Source organism: Podarcis bocagei (genome assembly GCF_964188305.1).
Source record: "Podarcis bocagei genome assembly, chromosome: 2".
Classification (NCBI taxonomy): Eukaryota; Metazoa; Chordata; class Lepidosauria; order Squamata; family Lacertidae; genus Podarcis; species Podarcis bocagei.
This window is the reverse complement of record NC_138126.1, coordinates 51,908,430-51,928,916: the sequence shown is the minus strand read 5'-3', so window position 1 is coordinate 51,928,916 and position 20,487 is coordinate 51,908,430. Positions and strand designations below refer to the sequence as shown.

Here is a 20,487-nt window from a genome sequence, read left to right as displayed (position 1 = left end):
TGACCTCACATGACAAGATTTATATTTAATCATGCATGGAAGAACCATTTAATAAACAAATCAAGGGAGAATGACAGGGAATGGAAGAGTGACAGCAAGAAAGTTACCAGGGGGGTGACCTTTTCCTGTCATAAATGATTATATAAAATCATCCTCAGGGGAAACATTCTGAGAAAAGGATATCTGTGCTTGTGTTCTAGTGAGTCGAAAATGGTTGTTCATTAGGACTACAATTTCTGTCCTCTGCTTAGTTTTGTTTTGTTTTGTTTTGTTTTAAAAATGATAATTTTACAGAATTTTCCATTGAGGGCATTTTGGGTAAAAAGACCCAATGCCAAATATGGAGACTATGGGACATAGAAGCAAATTGGCCACCATTGCTGCTGACATTGCAGAATAGATGTGGGCAATCACTTCCTAATAAATTTGCCACTGCACTCTCGGTCAACTGCAGCTTATGAAGACTCTTGAAATCTAGTCCCATGTAGAGTGCATTGCAGTTATCCAGTCTTGATGTAATTGGGCCATGTCTTACTTGATATCAGACGACAAATAGAGATATAACTGTGTGTTCATCCATATACCGCTGATCTATTATATTTTCCTATCATACCACAAGTCTTTGCATTTAGTTACTGGGTGTTTTTATTGTAATTGGTGTGTGTGTGCATTATGGTATCTGCAGGAATAACTCAGATTTTAAGATTATCTCAGATTTGGGCTTCGTATTCACTTTACAAGATCATACTACAGTCACTAGTCTGACTGAAGCTGCATGATTATATCTAATTGAATCTAATGTGATTAAACTGTGGGATCATCACTATTTTGGTAATCTGAGAACTGCATATCTGTCCTATTCCCCTCCCAAAGGCATTGTTGTCTAAATAATGAATGAACATGGGCATAATTGCATTTTCATACATTTTAAATGATTCCACACATACCTCTGCACTGAAGGACTTCCCTTAAAAATAAAACTCAGCCCTCCAACCATACCTTTTTCAGTGATCACAGTCCATCTCAGCTTCACAGTCCATCTCAGCCTGGTCCCCAGCATGCTTTCCATTAATGTGCTAGGCTGACAATGAGCTGCAGACAGAATATGAAAGTGAGCTGTGGTCAAATAAGGCTTCTAACTAAGCATGATGACAGAAGCCATCACCTTAATGGGCTCAGCCATTCTAAAATGTAACTGCTGACAATCGTGCACTTACAATCATGGAAGGAACAATGGGACTCCTCCATCTGCACATTTTTGGCTGACTAAATCATCTGTTTCCAGCTTTACATACTCATCCAGCTTGTAAGTGTCCTGTAGGAAAGTTGCTTCTGTCATCCATAACAGCACACAAGGGAGGGGGAGGGGGAAAGAGGAAATTACTGCAGCTTTCTATAGACAATTGATAACCTTGCCTATATATTCTTAGCCTACCTGAGAGACCTCCTTCATGGATCACTGCCTTGCCGTGACAAAGGGGCTTGAATAACTCAGAGAAGCTATAAGCTATACTGTGCAGGGCCACCCAAGACAGACAGGTCATAGTGGAGAGTTTTGACCAAACATGATCCACCTGGAGTAGCAACTGGCAAGCCACTGCAGTATCCCTGCCAAGAAAACTCCATGGCAAATAGAAGGGGAAATAACTCCTGGCAAATAGAAGGGGAAGAAATGGAGGCAGTGAGAGATTTTACTTTCTTGGACTCCATGATCACTGCAGATGGCGACAGCAGTCACGAAATTAAAAGACGCCTGCTTCTTGGGAGAACAGAAATGACAAACCTAGACAGCATCTTAAAAAGCAGAGACATCACCTTGCTGACAAATGTCTGTATAGTTAAAGCTATGGTTTTCCCAGTAGTGAAGTATGGAAGTGAGAGCTGGACCATAAAGAAGGCTGATCGCCGAAGAATTGATGCTTTTGAATTATGGTGCTGGAGGAGACTCTTGAGAGTCCCATGGACTGCAAGAAGATCAAACCTATCCATTCTGAAGGAAATCAGCCCTGAGTGCTCACTGGAAGGACAGATCGTGAAGCTGAGGCTCCAATACTTTGGCCACCTCATGAGAAGAGAAGACTCCCTGGAAAAGACCCTGATGTTGGGAAAGATTGAAGGCACAAGGAGAAGGGGACGACAGAGGATGAGATGGTTGGACAGTGTTCTTGAATCTACGAACATGAGTTTGACCAAACTGTGGGAGGCAGTGAAAGACAGGAGTGCCTGGCGTGCTCTGGTCCATGGGGTCACAAAGAGTCGGACACGACTAAACAACTAAACAACAACAACCTGAGAGATATAGAACAAGGCCAATGCAGTTTTTGGTTTCTAAGCTGTGGAAAACCAGCTTTGCTCTCCAGTTCCTTCAAGGACTTTTGCAACAAGCTGTGGATTCTGGGATCATCCATTTTGTAACTCCTCCTCCATTCCACATACAGAAACTGATTGAATGGGGAGTTGAATCTTAACCAAACACTGGTGATGGGACAATATCTTCCACCACACCTAGCAAGCTAGCTTAGAGGGCACCACAGGACAGACTACACTTAACATGCAACTCTGCCCTCCAACAGCTCATTGATACCCCACTCTCAGCATCCTCCACCTGAGGCAAACCCCTCACTCTCTCTAATGGTAGGGTCCGCCCACTGGGGATTGCAGGCTGAAGAGGAACATGAAGACTTTTGCACTGGAATGAAAGCAAGGATAAGGGTTGTGGTTAGAATGCAGGAAGGTCCAGGTTAAAATCCCTGGTCAGCTGTAAAGCTCACTGAGTAACATAGAGGCAGCCTCACATTCCTCACAGGACTGTTGTGAGGACAAATGGGGAGTGGGGAAACCAAATGTGTCAACTCCAGCTTCTGTATTGAAGGATAGGATAGAAGTGAATAGAACAGTGTCTATTTTGGAACAGAAACTTATCTGCCAATGATGAAGGAAGAGACAGAAATAACTGAAATATATATAATACTTTCCCCAACAACAAAAAACAACAACAAATACACACACATGACATAGTCCCTGACCCTCAAATAATTCTCAGTATCATATGGACACAGAAAAACTGATGATGCTTAACTCATAGTTTTCAAAATCCCTTTTCTAGAGATATATTCTGGAAACCCCATTCATAACAATTTGCTACTGTTGCTATTAAAAACAAATCAAAAATGGAGGTGGAAGGTGGGGCTAGAGATAAACAGTCACTAAATATATAATTAAAACAAATATTTAGATACTTCCATAATGCCATTCATTCAAAACTGCCACCAACGTTAATCATGTTCAGAGTTAAAAGCAACATTCAATTAGATCATCTTTCCCAAAACATGGATTAAGGCTGGAGATTACCTCAAACCAAATAGTTATTTCTGGGCCATTTGAAGCAGCCTTTCATGTTATTTCAGTCAGACCTCATATCTAAAATGTGATCCTTTCTACAGCATTACTTGGTGTTGCACTATGTTTGCAGGTTGCTTTAAAAAAAATTGTAGGATCCCGTCTTTCGGAAGCACACACATTCATGAGGAGAATGGTCCCTGCCTTTGTAAATTCTCATTTCATTATTATCACAACTTCCATTGATCAAATATTCACTGTCTTCAGTACCCCCTCAACTTTGAGTTCTCCCCTCAAAAAAGAAAGGCATTTTTGCTTGTTGTTGAACTTAATCAAAATTGAATGTAAATAACACTTTGCAATTATGAGTGTTTAAATTCCAAATTTTTCAGGCTAATCACTTTCAGAAACAAACAAGAGATTGAATTTATATCGCCTGCAGTTGTTATTGGAAAGGTACGGCCCGAGATTGCTAAATGAAGTCAGTCCCACTGCAATTATGACCACTCAAGCGTGCTTTCAACGTATCGTGCCAAATTAGGTAGATTTGAGCAATTTGACTTCCTGTAACAAATCTCCAGGGCACCTTTGAGAAAGTACAGACTGTTTACAAACACTCTCAGATTTCATGAGTAACTCTGGGCAAGAGCCCTTTCAGCAGCGCCCGAGCACACACCTGTCAAACTATGACAGCATGGACTTTTTCTGCCACATGTGCTGGAGAGAGGGGGGGGACCCCCTCTCGCAAATGTTTTGTTATCTTTTATTTGCTGTGCTTTTATTTGCTTTCGTTTTAAATGAAGCGGCCACCAAAGATTTTTAATTACCTTGCATAGATGCAGACACAAAAAGCAAGCACCACAGGATTGCAATCAATCTAATGCAAATGTTGGAAACTTACCGTATTCTAGTCCCCCCTAGCTGAGGGCTTATCTCCTTGGGCAAATCTATCGCAGCAACATTATTTTTCCTGGCAATGAAAACTAAATATGAGGCATGGTCCAGGGTGTCATAAAGATTTTAAAATCCCATTGATGGAGTTTACTCAGTAGAAGAATTAAGCATGTGTACCTCTTTCATAGAAACTAATGGGATCGGAAAGTTCCATTAAATTTTGCTGGATCATACCAAAGTGAAAACCAGCACTTTATTCCTTAGAAGGAGATATCAATAGCATAATCAAGTCTGAAGCCAGGTTAGATTCCTTAAATTGCCTAACCTTCCCTGTGGTAAACCAAATTGATATAAATAAGCAAGCAGCCCATATGATGACTGCTTGAAATGCAAACTGTGCACTGCTGTGCATGATAAGCCACTCACATGGAATGCTGCACTTGTTTCATACAGTTTCACCCCGCTGGTCTGAAACTGACAGATCCGGCTATATGTGGACCAAAGAGAATGGTTTGAGAGCACCTACTGCTTTCTGGATGAATTCGCTGGATAGAGTAATATTGGTCACCCCAATTTAAGGTGCTCTTTTCTGAATGAAATGTGCAAGAAAGACATCACTCCCCTCAACAGCAAGCTCAAAGGCCGAATGCCAACAGGACTGTAGCCAAAACAAGGAGGAGGTATCAGCACGCTTTGGGGATACAACCCCAAAACAGCCCAAAAAGGCCTGTGCATGTTTAGTGGCCACTGAACACTGAACATCTGTTGGTGAGGGACAGAAAACTAGGGAGGAGAAACAAAAGGAATTTTTCTAGAAGAGGACATGGCTGGCTGGCTGTCTATAACCTGAAAAGAAACACTAATCTCTGGAACATTTTGTTGCAACCTCAGTTTGTAAATAATATACCTGCCATCCCAGACAAACTCACTCCAAGTGAATTAGAGTGGCCCGGAGGTGACTTGTGTTCTTAAATTGTTGACTTGAGTTTTGTAATTCAGAGTAACCTTTTAACAATCACGACAACACATCTGGGTGATGTACAAATGCCTGGAGCTCATCTGTGTCAATTTTCCTTAATCCCAAGATTCCTCACTTGATGTACCTTTAGGATCATGGAAGTTGCTATGGCTGCACTCTCTGTGACCTCCCAACTCGCATTGCACATGTGAATGGAATACAGCTGCAAGCAAATAAATTATCCAAAAGTGGTGCCTTAGCCAGCCCCTCAGAGACAGAGAAAGAGAGATCTCTATACAGTGGTACCTCGGGTTATGAACTTAAATCATTCCGGAGGTCCGTTCTTAACCTGAAACCCTTCTTAACCTGAGGTACCACTTTAGCCTCTCACTGCTGCTGCGCCTCTGGCATGCAATTTCTGTTCTCATCCTGTGGTAAAGTTCTTAACCCGACGTACTACTTCTGGGTTAGCGGAGTCTGTAACCCAAAGTGTTTGTAACCCGAGGTGTTTGTAACCCGAGGTACCACTGTATATTCCCACTGAAATGTACGAGGGGCAGCCTACTACTAAGAACAGTTTCTAAGAGCAATAAGCAATAAATGTATTATTATGATTTAAAACACAGTATTCATAACTCTGCAAGACAAGTGATATTTCTGTCACACAGGCCTTGCACAACAGGTCTATCTTTACTGACTGTTATCTGTCTAAAAAAGGTTCCCAGGAACAACTGACCATGAAATAAAGTTATGACCTACAACAAACAGGGTGTTAAGTCTGTCCTCCTATCCATTCAGTGAACTTAACATTACTATGGCATCTAATAACAACAGGAGTTCATTAACCTCTTCATCCTGCAACATGATAAGCTCTGATCCATGGAACTGGTACTACTACAGGTGCCACATACCTCTTCGGCATTTGTAAGAACTTGATTATTTAGTGTGGCAGTGCCTACACTTTGGAAATTCTTGCCTATTGAGATCAAGACTTTGCTGTATTCTTTTCAGTGACTTCTCCCAACAGGCTTGCTTAGACAAGCTGACCCAGATGTGTAGAAGGTTGTTGTGAATCTTAATGTTCACATTAAGTGAATTTTAATGATGTGAATGTTTGAAACTATTGTAATTTTTTCTTGATTTTCTTGTTTCGTCATTTTGTGCAACAACAGGAAGAGCTTAAATCTCTCTTCCCCATGGTCCAGCTCCAGGTCCTGACTGGGGAGCCCAGCAGCTGTTCTTTACACAAGGAGAAAAAAAAAGATACACATACTACCAAAACTACGCATTTAATATCCCATGTAGTTAAACCCAAGGGAGTTGTTATAGATAAGGCCAGAAGGGCCCCTTTTGCCTTTCCAGGTCACTTGATTTCTGCCAGCCTTCCTACATGCATTTTCCCTTCCCACCACAATCAGGGAACTCCTCAACAGCAGTGGGGTTCAGGCCACACAGCACCTTTACCTCTTAGCTTTCCTGATGGTGGATGTAGTGCAGTGTTTCCCAACCACTGTTCCGCGGCACACTAGTGTGCCGCAAGATGTTGCCTGGTGTGCCGCGAGATGTTGCCTGGAGGGAGGCGGGCGAGTCGGGCGGCGAGAGGCGGGGCGGCGAGGAGAGGCCGCCCAGCGCGGGGCTCTCGCCGTCTGCCTGCCTGGCTGCTTGCGAGCTCGGCGGGCAGCGCCTCCGTCCGCAGCGCCTGCCTCGCGGCTCTCATTCCCTGCCAAAGCTCACCCAGCCAAGCCGCGCTCTCCTTCCTGCCTCGCTTTGCTGCCTCCTCCCCCCCACCCCAAAGCTTGGGAGGTTCCCCGGCAAGGGGGAGGGAAAAAAATTGAAACTTACACTTACGTGCGTCCCTCCCGGCGTGACGCTGCGCCCTGACGTCACGGGGCTGTAATGGTGGTGTGCCTCGAGATTTTTTTCATCAAACAAGTGTGCCTTTGCCCAAAAAAGGTTGGGAAACACTGATGTAGTGAACCATTTAGAGGCCCTGGGTAAGATATGAACTCCTTTGGCATGACCTTCATGAGAATGAACCCCTGACTTACTACATAACTGAGAGGAAGGTGCCTTGGTCCTGGGTCCAGTTCCTACAGTTTAGGTCGACTGGTGCCTTGCTTAAGAAATTAAGGCTTACTGCATGTCAATTGATATTAACTAATGAACAGAAGAAATAGGCTTTTGGCCTGAAGTATGATTCAGATATTTTTGCTTAATTTATTTCTTGAATAATCTCTGCCCATAATACAGACCAAATAGAAAGCTTAATAGAACTGCTAGAAGAAAACATACATAAACTTGTTAAAAGTTTAAGGCATTCATACATAGCATATCACTGGAATCCTATCCTTTGCCAACCTCCAGAAACATTTTCTTTTTCTTTACTAAAAGACAACCTGAAAACATTTTACTGTGAATTAATGAACTAATTTATGGATTACACTCACGGCTGTTGCTCGAGATGCTGGTTTAGGTCATTGTAATATATTATGATAGTCTCTGTAGCCAGGAGTAAAGGAACTCCACAAACTACAAAGAGTTCAAAGCTTTTGATTACACACGGGTCCTTGAAGCTTCCAATCAACTGCTTTCTCGTACGCTTGAACTCAATTGTGAAGGAGCACCCAAATGACAGAAGGCTAACTCCAGACTTGCGAGAAGGGCTGCTCCAGCAATTCTTTCAAGATGTCTGTAATCAGCTAACAGCAGACATTGACTCAACCCCTCACAGTTATTGCTGAACAGGTTTCAGGTCTGCTGTGTTTCTTCAGGGGCCATTATGCTTAATCTCAATCGTTTGGAACACGAAACTCTCAAAATGGAGATCCAGACCTTTGCTTATTTCACAGTATTATTTCAAACAGTAACTATTTTAATTCAGCCTCTAAGGGGATGCCTATATATATAGGCATCCCTTTAGAGGCTGAATTAAAATAGTTACACACACACACACACACACACACACACACACACACACACAGTTCAGTAAGTACTGTAGTTCTTAGAACTTAACATCCAGTGAACTTAGATTTCTCAAATATATATTTTTCATATATGGTACATCCATTTCTAACACTAAAGGTTGTACCTGCTCAAACTTCCAAGCTCCTCTTTCTGACTGAGGGCAATCTGCTTGAAGTTTTCAGGTATATTTACCCACTGCCCTCCCACTCAGAACCTCAAGCTCTGGTCTACACCAGAAGTAGCCAAGATAGTGCCCTCCAGAACTTGCTGGACTTCAACTCTCATCAGCACTGACTATCAGCCATGCTGGCTGGACTTGATGATAGTTGAGGCCCAACAACATCTGGGGTTGGGCCCTGTCCGCTACCTCAGTCCACACACACAGACTAAAGAGCTATTTCCCAACAACATACTTGGCATTGCACTGAAAATCTACAAGCAGGGTTTTATACCACAATGGCGGATGTTTGTGAGACCTTTGGTGTGTACATGTGTGAATGCCTTAATGGTCACATATAAGAAAACTTAACAGGAGTGCTGGCCTGAAGTACCATTCAGATATTTATGCACAGTGCATTTCTAGAAAAAATCCTGCCAATAAAAACAGACAAAGTAATAATACACTTAATAGAAGCCCTAGTAAGGACAAGTACACATATTTAACTTGTTAAAATTAACTTGATAGTTATTACACAACTAGCCAAAGTTTATATATTTGCTGCTAAGAGCCTGTTTCTGTTTTCCACCAGATGATGTACATTTTTGATGGAACATTCCTTTTGAAACGTCCAGCTGTAGGAAAAGGAGAAACTTGCATGCCTGTTTACATGAGATTGCCCAAGTTTTTCATGTTAGATTTCACACATGCTATTTCATTTCACATGATTTTTTATTTTATTATTATCTTAAATATTTACATACTGCCTGTCATTAAAATAACACCAAAGTGGTATCAAGTTATGTAGTAGCTGTCCAATGGGAGGCATGTTTCTTTTCCCCCTGGGTGTTCAGCAACCCACATGGCTGGAATATTTTAGCCAGAGATGGGCAGGAGTGGATTGATCAATTTCTGGTGGTCCCTCAAATGCCTACTAGTTGCTGCTATGAGTGGCACAGGAACGTCAGTACCAGGTTTGGGGTCCCACGGCTAAGAGGACTGCCAAATACAACAGAGAGACAGTGGCAGTGATGGTAGTAAGCAACAGCATGTCAGAAGGACCATGCTGACTTCCAGTGCTCCAACTGATGGCTATTTTAATGTAAATCATTACCCAAGGAAAGAGTGGCCGTAGAGCCAGTCTATCAAATACCATCGGCGCTCCCTCAGCTGGCTCCCACACCATTCCAGCGTCCTCACTGGTTCTAAAGGTGGCTTCTGACTGGCTGTGATTGCTGTGACTCTTGCCTTGTTGACATGATTTAAATTAAAATGGCAAGCAGCTAGAGCCTTTGAGAGGGCCAGTGGAGTGCTTTGCTTTGCAGCAAACCCTGCCAGGAAGCTGGATAGCCAGAAACACACACAAAAAGACACAGAAGAATTACAGAATAGTAGAGTGGGGAATTGTGGAGTGGGGAAGCACAGTGCAAAGGCAGAAGCATTATTGTTTTACTTGAATAAAATAAGGGGGCACGTAAGCCCCACCCCACATAATCGATCACAAGATGCAGCACACACATACACCACTTGAATGGCAATGCCCACCAACTTTGGGGGACCCCCTCAAAAATTTTATTGGGGGGACGACGAAGGGACCTCGGCCCCAGGAGTTCTCCTATGTTGTTGTGAGTTTGGATGTATGATTCCTGAGTCCCTTCTAATTCCTGGGGTCCTTGATCCAGCAAGGGCTAACATATAAGGAACAATTCCACTGTTGAACTAGCCAGGCATTTTCTTTTTTCTTTTTAATTTATTTTGCTTTATTACTTCCAACAAAAAACCAAACATACAACAAACAAATAAAAGCACATTAACACAATACATCTACGGTAAATATAATAATTTCCTAATAAATATCTTCTATAATAACTTCCCATCACCCCATCAAGATACCTTATTATTTTTTGAGCTGTCACACTTCTCTTTATCAACACTAATACAGTGGTACCTCAGGTTAAGTACTTAATTCGTTCCAGAGGTCTGTTCTTAACCTGAAACTGTTCTTAACCTGAAGCACCACTTTAGCTAATGGGGCCTCCCGCTGCCGCCGTGCCGCCGGAGCACAATTTCTGTTCTCATCCTGCAGCAAAGTTCTTAACCCGAGGCACTATTTCTGGGTTAGCAGAGTCTGTAACCTGAAGCATATGTAACCTGAAGTGTATGTAACCCGAAGTACCACTGTACATCTTTATTCTCTTAAGTTACTATAATTTCCTAGTTTTCTACAGAAGTTATTCCAGGCCTGCCAACGAGTTCAAAATCTTACAATGCTCCCTGAAATACTTTCTATACAGGTCCCATTCCTTTATAAATGTTTGTTCAGTTCAGTCTCTTAATTCTTCCGTCATTTTAGCTATTTTTGCAAATTCTAATAGTTTTGATTGCCACTCCAATTTCATCAGTATCACATCTCCTTTCCAGCTTCTAGCTATTAGAATTCTTGCTGCCAGGCATTTTATTGGTGAGTTAATGACCCTATGTACTGTTGTTAGTATAACAAAGGAGGTTGCACTGTGCCAGGGGGGAAATGGGTGGGTCCCCTGACTGTTAGAAGGACAATAGTGAGTGCAAGTGTGTGAGAGCTGGAGGCAGGCAGAAGCTGGGAGAAAGCCATGCTTGATTTCTGCTAAGATCCAATGCTGTGACTATGGGAGAGCACAACCTTTTGGGGTGTTAATGCTGTGAGCTGCTCCATCTTTGACTCAGGTTGTACAAATGTATAAATAAATCATATAGCCTAAAGACACCACAGTCTCTGCTGTCCCTTATTCTAAGGAAACTGAACCCTGAGTAAGTGCCTGGAACCCCTGGAATCTCACACTGCTCAGAGGTGACGTGTGACATTATTATCCTCATCCCCTCATAAACCCTTGATTTTGATGTAGCCATGTTTATTTTGGTGAAGGAATAGGGCTCCTCAAAAGGGTTGCACACAGGGAACCACAGACCATAAATCCGCCATTGCTCAGAATGCTTTTTAAAAAACCCCAGCTGCTGGTATTGTAGACTTAGTTGTTAGATAGACACTAACACTAGACTCTAGAGATACTGCTGCTGGCATCAGCCTCTATGTGACATTTACCTCAAGCCAAATTCCCTAAACCTCCACCTCTGCCAAATACTTTCATAATCCAGTCCAGCTACTGGGGACAATCTGCCCCTGCCCCCTCCCCCAACTCCTCTGGCCATACTGTTGGCTGCTTGGACGACTCTAGGGAACCTTAGCTTGTTGGCCAAATGCAGCCCTCCAGGCCACTGGTCTTTGGGACATTCTTTGTACCATGCCCCTAAACAACATTGCTCTACACCTATCTCAAGGTTTTCTTTTTTTTTTTTTTTAATAAATTTTTATTGGTTTTACAGCATTTTTTAAAAAGAACAAACAAACACAAAACGAAACAAACATACAAAATACTTTCAAAGATATTTTCATAAACCTCTTTTCTTGGACTTCCCCATACCCCCCCTCTCTGCATCCCAGTGTCCATATTTGAACTAGCAACTCCCAGTTGTTACTTTCTGATCTCTGTCATCTTAGTCCTCCTTTATTATCTAACCTTGTATCCCTGTATCCTGTTACTTCTAGCAACCACAACATTTTAACATTCATTGAGTTTGTAGTAGTCCTTAAGATAGCTCTTAAATTTTTTCCATTCTTCTTCCACCATCTCTTTACGTTGGTCACGGATTCTGCCTGTCATCTCAGCCAGTGTCATATAGTCCATCACTTTCATCTGCCATTCTTCCAGAGTAGGTAAATCTTGTGTCTTCCAATACTTTGCGATGAGTATTCTTGCTGCTGTTGTGGCATACATAAAGAAATTTCTATCTTTCTTTGTCACCAATTGGCCGACAATGCCCAAGAGAAAGGCCTCTGGTTTTTTGGGAAATGTACATTTAAGTACCTTTTTCATTTCATTATAGATCATTTCCCAGAAGGCCTTTATCTTCGGGCATGTCCACCAAAGGTGGTAAAAAGTACCTTCAGTCTCTTTACATTTCCAACATTTATTATCGGGCAAATGATAGATTTTTGCCAGCTTGACTGGGGTCATGTACCACCTGTATACCATTTTCATAATGTTTTCCTTTAAGGCATTACATGCCGTAAATTTGATACCGGTGTTCCATAACCATTCCCAGTCATCTGACATAATGTTGTGTCCAACATCCTGCGCCCACTTAATCATAGCAGATTTAACTGTTTCATCCTGTGTGTTCCATTTCAACAGCAAGTTATACATTCTAGATAAATTCTTAGTATTGGGTTCTAGCAATTCGGTCTCTAGTTTTGATTTCTCCACTTGGAAACCGATTTTCCTATCCTGTTTAAAAATTTCCATTATTTGGCGATATTGAAACCAATTTTCTACTTTGTGCTTCAATTTCTCCTGACTTTGTAGTTTAACCTTGTCTCCATCCTGTTCTAAAATTTCCCAATACTTCGGCCATCCGACCTCCATATTGAGTTTCTTCACTGCTTTAGCCTCCACTGGTGACACCCATCTAGGGGTTTTATTTTCCAATAAGTCTTTGTATCTTATCCAGACATTAAATAATGCTTTTCTAACAATGTGATTTTTAAAGGTACTGTTAACCTTGTCATACCAAAGATATGCATGCCAACCAAAAGCATTATTGAAGCCTTCCAGATCCAAGATGTCTGTATTCTCGAGGAGCATCCATTCTTTCAGCCAGCAAAACGCTGCTGCCTCATAGTACAATTTTAGGTCCGGCAGGGCAAAACCCCCTCTTTCTTTAGCGTCAGTCAGTATTTTGAATTTAATTCGGGGCTTTTTGCCCTGCCAGACAAATTTCGAAATGTCTTTGTGCCACCTCTTAAAACATTCCATCTTATCAAGAATCTGCAAGGTCTGAAACAAAAATAACATTCTAGGCAATACATTCATTTTAATTACTGCAATTCGGCCTAACATTGACAGTTTCAGATTTGACCATATTTCTAGATCTTTTTTAATCTCTGACCAACATTTTTCATAATTGTCCTTATACAAATTAACATTCTTAGGTGTTAAATAAACCCCTAGGTATTTGACTTTCTTAACCACTGTCAAACCTGTTTCCTCCTGAAACTTCTCCTTTTCCATATCTGTTAGGTTTTTCCCTAAGACTTTAGTTTTTTGCTTATTCAACTTAAATCCAGCCACCTGGCCAAATTGTTGAATTATTTCTAAAACCCTTTTCGTACTAGTGTTTGGCTCTTGCAAAGTCAATACTAGGTCATCTGCATACGCTCTTAACTTGTAGTGTTTAGCTCCGACCTGCACACCTTTGACCTGCTGGTCATTTCTTATCATATTCAGCAACACCTCCAGAACCGAAATGAAAAGTAATGGGGAAATTGGGCACCCCTGCCGAGTTCCTTTTTCTATCTTAAGTTCCTCAGTCACAACATTATTTACAATCAGCTTAGCTTTTTGTTCGGAATATATTGCAGCCATACCATTCTCAAAACCCTGGCCTACCCCCATCCCATGAAGATTCTTCCTCATAAAACTCCAAGAGATATTATCAAAGGCTTTCTCCGCGTCCACAAAGATCAATACTGCTTTAGTGTTTATATTCACCTCCAGCTTTTCCAAAATGTCTATTACATTCCTTACATTGTCCGCTAGGTGTCTTTTAGGGAGAAAGCCTGCTTGGTCTTTATGAATCTTCTCCATCAAAACTCTTTTAAATCTTTTTGCCAAAATGTCTGCAAAAATTTTGTAATCCACATTAAGGAGTGATATCGGGCGGTAGTTCTTGAGTTGGGTCTTTTCAGTCTCTGACTTTGGTATGAGTGAGATATATGCCTCTTTCCACGATTCAGGTGCCCTTTTTCCTTCAAGGATCTCATTACAAACTTCTCTTAATGGTTGAATCAACCATTCCTTCAACGATTTGTAGTATCTAGAAGTCAGTCCATCTGGTCCCGGAGATTTGCCCAATTGCATATTCTGAATGGCAGCCTCTACCTCTTGTTCTGAGATTCTCTGGTTCAAGTCCATCTTACTTTGCTGAGAGATATTTTGTAATCCATATCTTCCAAGGAATTTGTCTATATCTTCTTCATTTTGCGGGCCTTGGGTGTAAAGTTTTTTGAAGTAACTTAGAAAGCAATTTCTAATTTCATTAGGTTTAGATATACTCTTTCCATCAACCTCTAGGCTTGTAACTGTATTTAGTTTCTGCCTTTTCTTCAATTGCCATGCCAAAAGTTTACCGCATTTATTTGCTGATTCAAAAGTCTTTTGTTTCATTTGCTTTATCTTCCATTCAATCTCTTGGTTCATCAATTCATCAATTCCATATATTGAGTTTGATATAACTTAATCTCTCTTAAAATGTCCTGAGACTTTGGTTTTGTTCTTAATTTCCTCTCTCCTTCCTTTATCATTTCCAAGATCTTCTCTTTTTTCTCATTTTGTTTTTTCCTCTTTATTGAATTTTGTTGAATCAAAAATCCTCTCATAACAGCTTTACTTGCGTCCCAGATCACTCTTTTCTCCACGTCAGTCCTCAAATTTATTTCAAAATAGTCTTTTAAGGTCTTTTGGGCCTTCGTGAGAATCTCCTTATCTCGAAAGAGGGTGTCATTCATTCTCCATCTAAATTGACCGGTTCTTGTGAGTTTCATCTCCATCTTCACGGCGTTATGGTCGGAGCAAGTTTTTGGGCAGATTTCCACTTTCTTAATCTTTGGAGCCAATCCACTAGTAACCCAGATTTGGTCAATTCTGGTCCAGGTCATCATTGCTTGGGAGAAGAAGGTTCCCTCTCTCTCCAGAGGGTTCCTTGTTCTCCAAATGTCTATCAAGTCCATGTTTTCTGTCATTTCGAAAAAAGTCTTGGGGAGTCTCCCTTCTTTAGTGACTGTTAGTCTTTGTGCCTTGTCCATATTAGTGGAGACCACGCCATTCATGTCTCCCATGATTATCATATTATAATCCAGATAGTCCGTCAAAGTTTCATGAAGTCCCTTAAAGAAGTCAGATTTGCCTTCATTTGGTGCATAAATTCCAACAACTAAAAGTTTTTCTCCTTGTACTTGTATCTCCACAGCCAGATATCTCCCTTGTTCATCTTTAAATATCATTTTTGGAGCCCATTTCTCCTTCACATATATTACCACTCCCCTCTTCTTAACTTTGTCTGATGAGACAAATTCTTGTCCTAACCTTTTATTTGTGAGTAATCTCCTGTGGGCTCTAGTTATGTGAGTTTCTTGTAAACATATCAAATCCAATTGTTCTCTGTTCAAAATATGAAATACTTGTCTTCTCTTCAAAGGCCCATTCAGTCCATTACAATTCCAACTAAGGAATTGCAGAGCCATCTTGTTATTTTCTTAAGGCTCCTCCAACAGCTCCAAGTTGTTGCTCTTCTTCTGACGGTGGTGGTTTTTGTCCAAACGAGAGATTCAGGATATCCAGTGCTCTCCTCTGTTCTGCAAGTACGTCCACAGTCCCCTTCTGTAGGTCCTCCTGATATCTTGCCAGAAATTTGTCTTTATCTTGAATTGTCTTTATTTTCACTTTCTTTGCCTTGTAGTCGAATGACAGTCCTTGTGGGAATTCCCACCTGAAGCGGATCTGATTTTTCTTTAACAAAAGCACCAAATCCTTGTAGAAGTTTCTTAAGTCCAAGATATATTTTGGTATGTCTTTAAAGATCTGTACTGCTGAATTTCCAATTTGGAGGGCTTTTCCAAAGTGTAGTCCTAAAATTTTATCTCTTTCCTCCTTAGATCTGAGTGTGATCAAACAATCTCTTGGTGTCTTTCTATCTTGCTTTTTGCCGAGTCTAAAGGCAGTTGTGATTTTAAAGTCGTCTTCCTCCAGGTCCCAGCAATCCGCAAACTCCCGTGTCAAATATTCCACAAGGTTGTCACTTTCATTCTCCGGAATCAGTCTTAATTTTAAGTTTCTCTCTTTCCTCTGTAACTCCCACAAGGCCAAGGTTGCATCATGCTCATAGACCTTCTTGGCAAGTGGCTCTAATTTCTCCTGCGTCTCTCCAGCTGTGGCTTTGGCCTCTTCGGCAATTTGACGCGTGGTGGCATTTTCCTCGACCAATTTATTTATAGATTCTGTATTCTGGTTTAATCTTGTTGATATTTCTGTTAATTTTTGTGTGTTCTCTGAAGTCTGTTTTGTCAAAGACTCCAGAGTCTGGTTTATCTTAAGCAAAGCTTCTGTCACAGCTTCCATAGAAACGGCTGCTCCTTTGTCCTGTCCTGTTGTTCCAGCTAGTCCGGCTGTTACGCCTAAGATCGAACCTCTTCTCTTTGCTTGTTGCAGCTGCAGCTGTTGCTGTTGTTGTTGCTTGGTCTTGGCTCTTGTAGTTATCTCTTCTTGTGGCCCACTCATGTCAAGGTCAATTCCCACGGGATTTATTCTCCCTTGGAAAATTCCACTGTCTTAGGCCGTGCTGGACTTCACTTTATCCTCTAGAGGGAGCAAATCAAAATGGCCATAGAAGGAAATTTCAAAGTACATGAACAAAGGAGACCATCCAAGATGTAGAAAGAAAGGAGATTAACCCAGTCAAAATCAATGTTACTAAAGTCTTATAGCTTCCAATTGCCACAGTTGCCCAGTATACTGTTTATACTGTTTCTTCTTAAAATGTACAAAAGTCAGGCACTGTGGAAACTTTGTATCAAGGTGTCACTTCACAGGGAAAAGTCAGCTCAATGTACTAAGAAGGCAGACCGTTTCAGACTTTCAAGTAGATGAGATAGCAGAGGTTTTTTCCTTCAATTAAGTCATGCAGTTAATGGTCAAATTCGCCTCCCCTCTGCCCTGCTTGCTAGAGGGGAGATCAAAGGTTTAAATGTCCGGTTTAGCTGATCAAAGGATGAATTTAAACGGATGCAGGTTTAGAGCTCCGTTGCTTTCACTTTCATGCGGTCGGGGGGAGGCAGACTTCCTTTGTTTAAATCTCCCCCGTTTTTAGCCCAATTTTTAAAATTAAGAAAAGTCCCAGTTATTTTTCAGTTCTTACTCACGGGGAATCAGTCCGAATTTCTTTTCAGGAAGGAATCGGCGCTCTCCGCTTATGGCGACGCGGCTTCACTTCGCAGGCTGGGTAGCGACTCTCAGCACCGCGCTCACTCCCGATGTCGATCCGTAGCCTTTAAAAAGGCTCTTTCACGGTACCGGGGGGCGCAAAGGTGCCCACCGAGTCTCCTTGTTCTCAGGCTTCAGCGCCTGGGATTTTAGGGGTCCCCCGCTTGCCGTAGCGGGTAAGACCCGAACTTGCGAAGCAGTCCTTCTCCGGAGCTCGGAGGTAGGACCGCCATAAAGCGCTGGCACCGACCGGAAGTCCCCCCTATCTCAAGGTTTTCTCCTTGTTGGAATGTTTCCTTGAACTGTGGTGAGGCTTCTTGCTTAAATGGATTGAGAGATGTGGGGGTGGGCATAGAAACCTCTGAATTTTGCACAGCTGGAAAGGAGCCTACTGTACAAAGATAAGAGTTGCATTTGTTGCTCTACTTCCCTTTGCCTCTGACCCAACATTGACGTGGCCCCTGGAGGGTTGCTATAATAAATATTTCTAATAATAAGCAAGCATACAGATAAATCACTGCTGAAGTGCACCCACAACTGTGAGGCTTTTCAAGCTGTTACCATTGGCTACAGACTACCTGTGATGTCACAAAAGCAGATGGCAGCTGAGTGGATACAGCAGGCAGCAGCTATGACATCCAGCATTTCCCAGTCTTCTTCCACCTGCAGGAGGCGAATATCCAGCTGCAGGTGCTATGGAGAACTAATAAAGTAAGTTCACTTGCTGAGTAGGATTGTGACTTGAAGGCAGGTAAGCTGGATGAGAGCTGGCTGATGTCTACTAACAGATGTAGCAGAAGCTGGCTCATGCTGGTGGATGGAAGCTGGCAGAGGTCGCATTCAGAAATTGGTGAATACCTCAAGGCTGAAGCAGGCTGATGTTTGCAGATGTACTGGTAAGTCAGTTGAAATTCCTCTTCAGAAACTGGTCAACAGAAGCCGTGGATATTTGTGGGATGAAGCTGGGGCATGAATGTGAATGAATTGTGAGAGGATGTGTCCGTTGGCATGCTTCATGGATGTTGACTGGTGTATGCCTTTGTGAAGGGGAGACGTTGAATGTGGTCAAGTCAAAAGGTGTGCCTATGTGTGCATATGTGATGTGTAAAAGGTAACTGGTGGATATTCATGAATAGATGAAACCCATGGAAGCTGGCAGGCTGAAATTAGTGGATGAAGTCACGAAACTGAAGCTGGTGGAGTTGCCTGGGTGATGCTGTCAGATGCTAGCTATCCCCCTTATGGTCTCTGGGTTCCTCCCCTGTGGATATTTTCACCCCCTCCCATTGCGAGAATCTCCTGATATGATGTTTTCAGAAAGGAGGGGGTGCGGAAACTGCTCTTCACTTCTTCCGCTCCTGCCTGACTCTGTGGGGAGTCTGAGTGTGATCTATGTAGAGATTAGATGGCTGAGTGAGAGCTGTAACAGTCATGCAAGCCAGTAGCTGTTTCGTTCTAGTTTGCAGTAGCTATTAGAAAATAAAGAAGTTATGCTTCACAGCTTTCTTCCGTGTTGTTCATACTGTGCTGAGATTGGTGCTCACAATGGACAGTTGTGGGTCCAGTGCGCTTAGACCTGCTTTCCAGGAGTGGAAGGTCTCTGGAAGTGCTCCAGTCACCTAGCCCAGTCGGGGCAGTACCAGTTATTGAGCCCAGTCATTGGCATCGGCTCAAAGGCGTACTGACCCTCCCAAAGACAGGTCTGAAGTCCGTGAGGTTTTCTTAAGACCAACCCTGAAAGTAATGAAGAGAACTGCAGCACTTAGACAAACCAACTTCTTTCTAAATACATTTAGCTGTGGCGTCCATTCTATCTTTTTTTTTCAAAGACAGATAATGGAAGAACAAACACCTCAGCTTTGTAGCAGTACATTGAGAAATAAACAACGAACAAATCAGTGCTGAGGTGCCTACAATTGCCAGGCCTGGGGAGGCTTTGCTGATGCCAGTTGTCTGTGGACCATCTGTAATTTCACAAAAGGGCATGGTAGCTGAGGTGAAAGAGGTTCTTCCCATGGGGCCCACTGGGGCCCACTTCTGTGGTATCACTGGCTGCCCTTAGTTTTCAGGCTCGTGCCCTGAAATCTCAGAGTTTGGGATGCTCCTAATAACACAATGGGTATTAATATTCAGGCTTCCTTTTCTATCCTCATCTTTTCTCTCTGGTCTTTTCCTCATGACTCCTTCCTTCATCAGAACCCTTCCCTCCCTCTCCAACTCCTAAGCTGTTCAAATCTCAACTGTCTCCCTCAGTGACAGTTAACTCCCAACTGATGGGAACCTCCAGACACAGTCTACTTTCACCCAGACCAATGAGGATGGATTTACCTGATTCAGGCCCCAACGAATAAATTTTCAAAGCTATTGAGAACTTGACACCAAGCAGTTGCCACGAAACAAGTCAGCAACAAAGCAATAGCACAAGGCCTCGGAAGTCAGATTATTCCCCCCCCCCCCTTTCAAAACACCAGCATAAACAGACACATATACAGCATTTCTCCACAAGCCATCAATCTTTTTAAAATTATGCCTTCTCAATTACCATAGTAACTTAATGGATATGATGATGATTTGGAAAGTATTTTTGTCCCACATGCAGCAACCTAAACTATGCTTATCTAGCACATGTGTTTAAATTGCACATGTGCAGAAGCCAGGACTATTAGAAGAAAACAGTCCTTCCAGTTTTAAGAACAGAGATGAATCCAAGCAGCATAGTTCTGATTTAAAACAGACATTTGGGCTATTCACTTGTAGTGTTTGATTTAAGCTCCGATCTATTGCATATGCTACCCTAGCCTATCAGCTTCGTTACTAATTACTGTATGCAACAGAGTTTATGACTAAATCTTAAGATTTGCCTTTGATGGTGACTTTTTATTTGCTCTTTTGTTGAAAGCAACATTAATTTTCCCAGTTCTGAAGGATTCTCCTTTCAGTCAAAGGATTTCAGCAAGAGGTTATTTATATCCAATTGGTTCCTTAAATGGAAAACAATGCTGTTCCATTTCTGTAATGCATTTATAATTCCTGTCAGCTGGTGTAGTATGTGTGTGTTTGTGTGTGCGTGCAAGCAAGCCCATGCATGTATTTGTGTGTTT

At 42.1% G+C, this 20,487-nt stretch overlaps 1 long non-coding RNA gene across 1 annotated transcript; it reads left to right on the top strand.

The window, feature by feature from the left end:
- The first annotated feature begins 8,867 nt into the window (after window positions 1-8,867).
- On the top strand, window positions 8,868-20,253 carry LOC308581994. The gene is made up of 2 exons (XR_014005440.1): window positions 8,868-11,630; window positions 17,659-20,253. It is a non-coding gene; the product is annotated as an uncharacterized lncRNA (long non-coding RNA).
- Window positions 20,254-20,487: the final 234 nt, after the last annotated feature.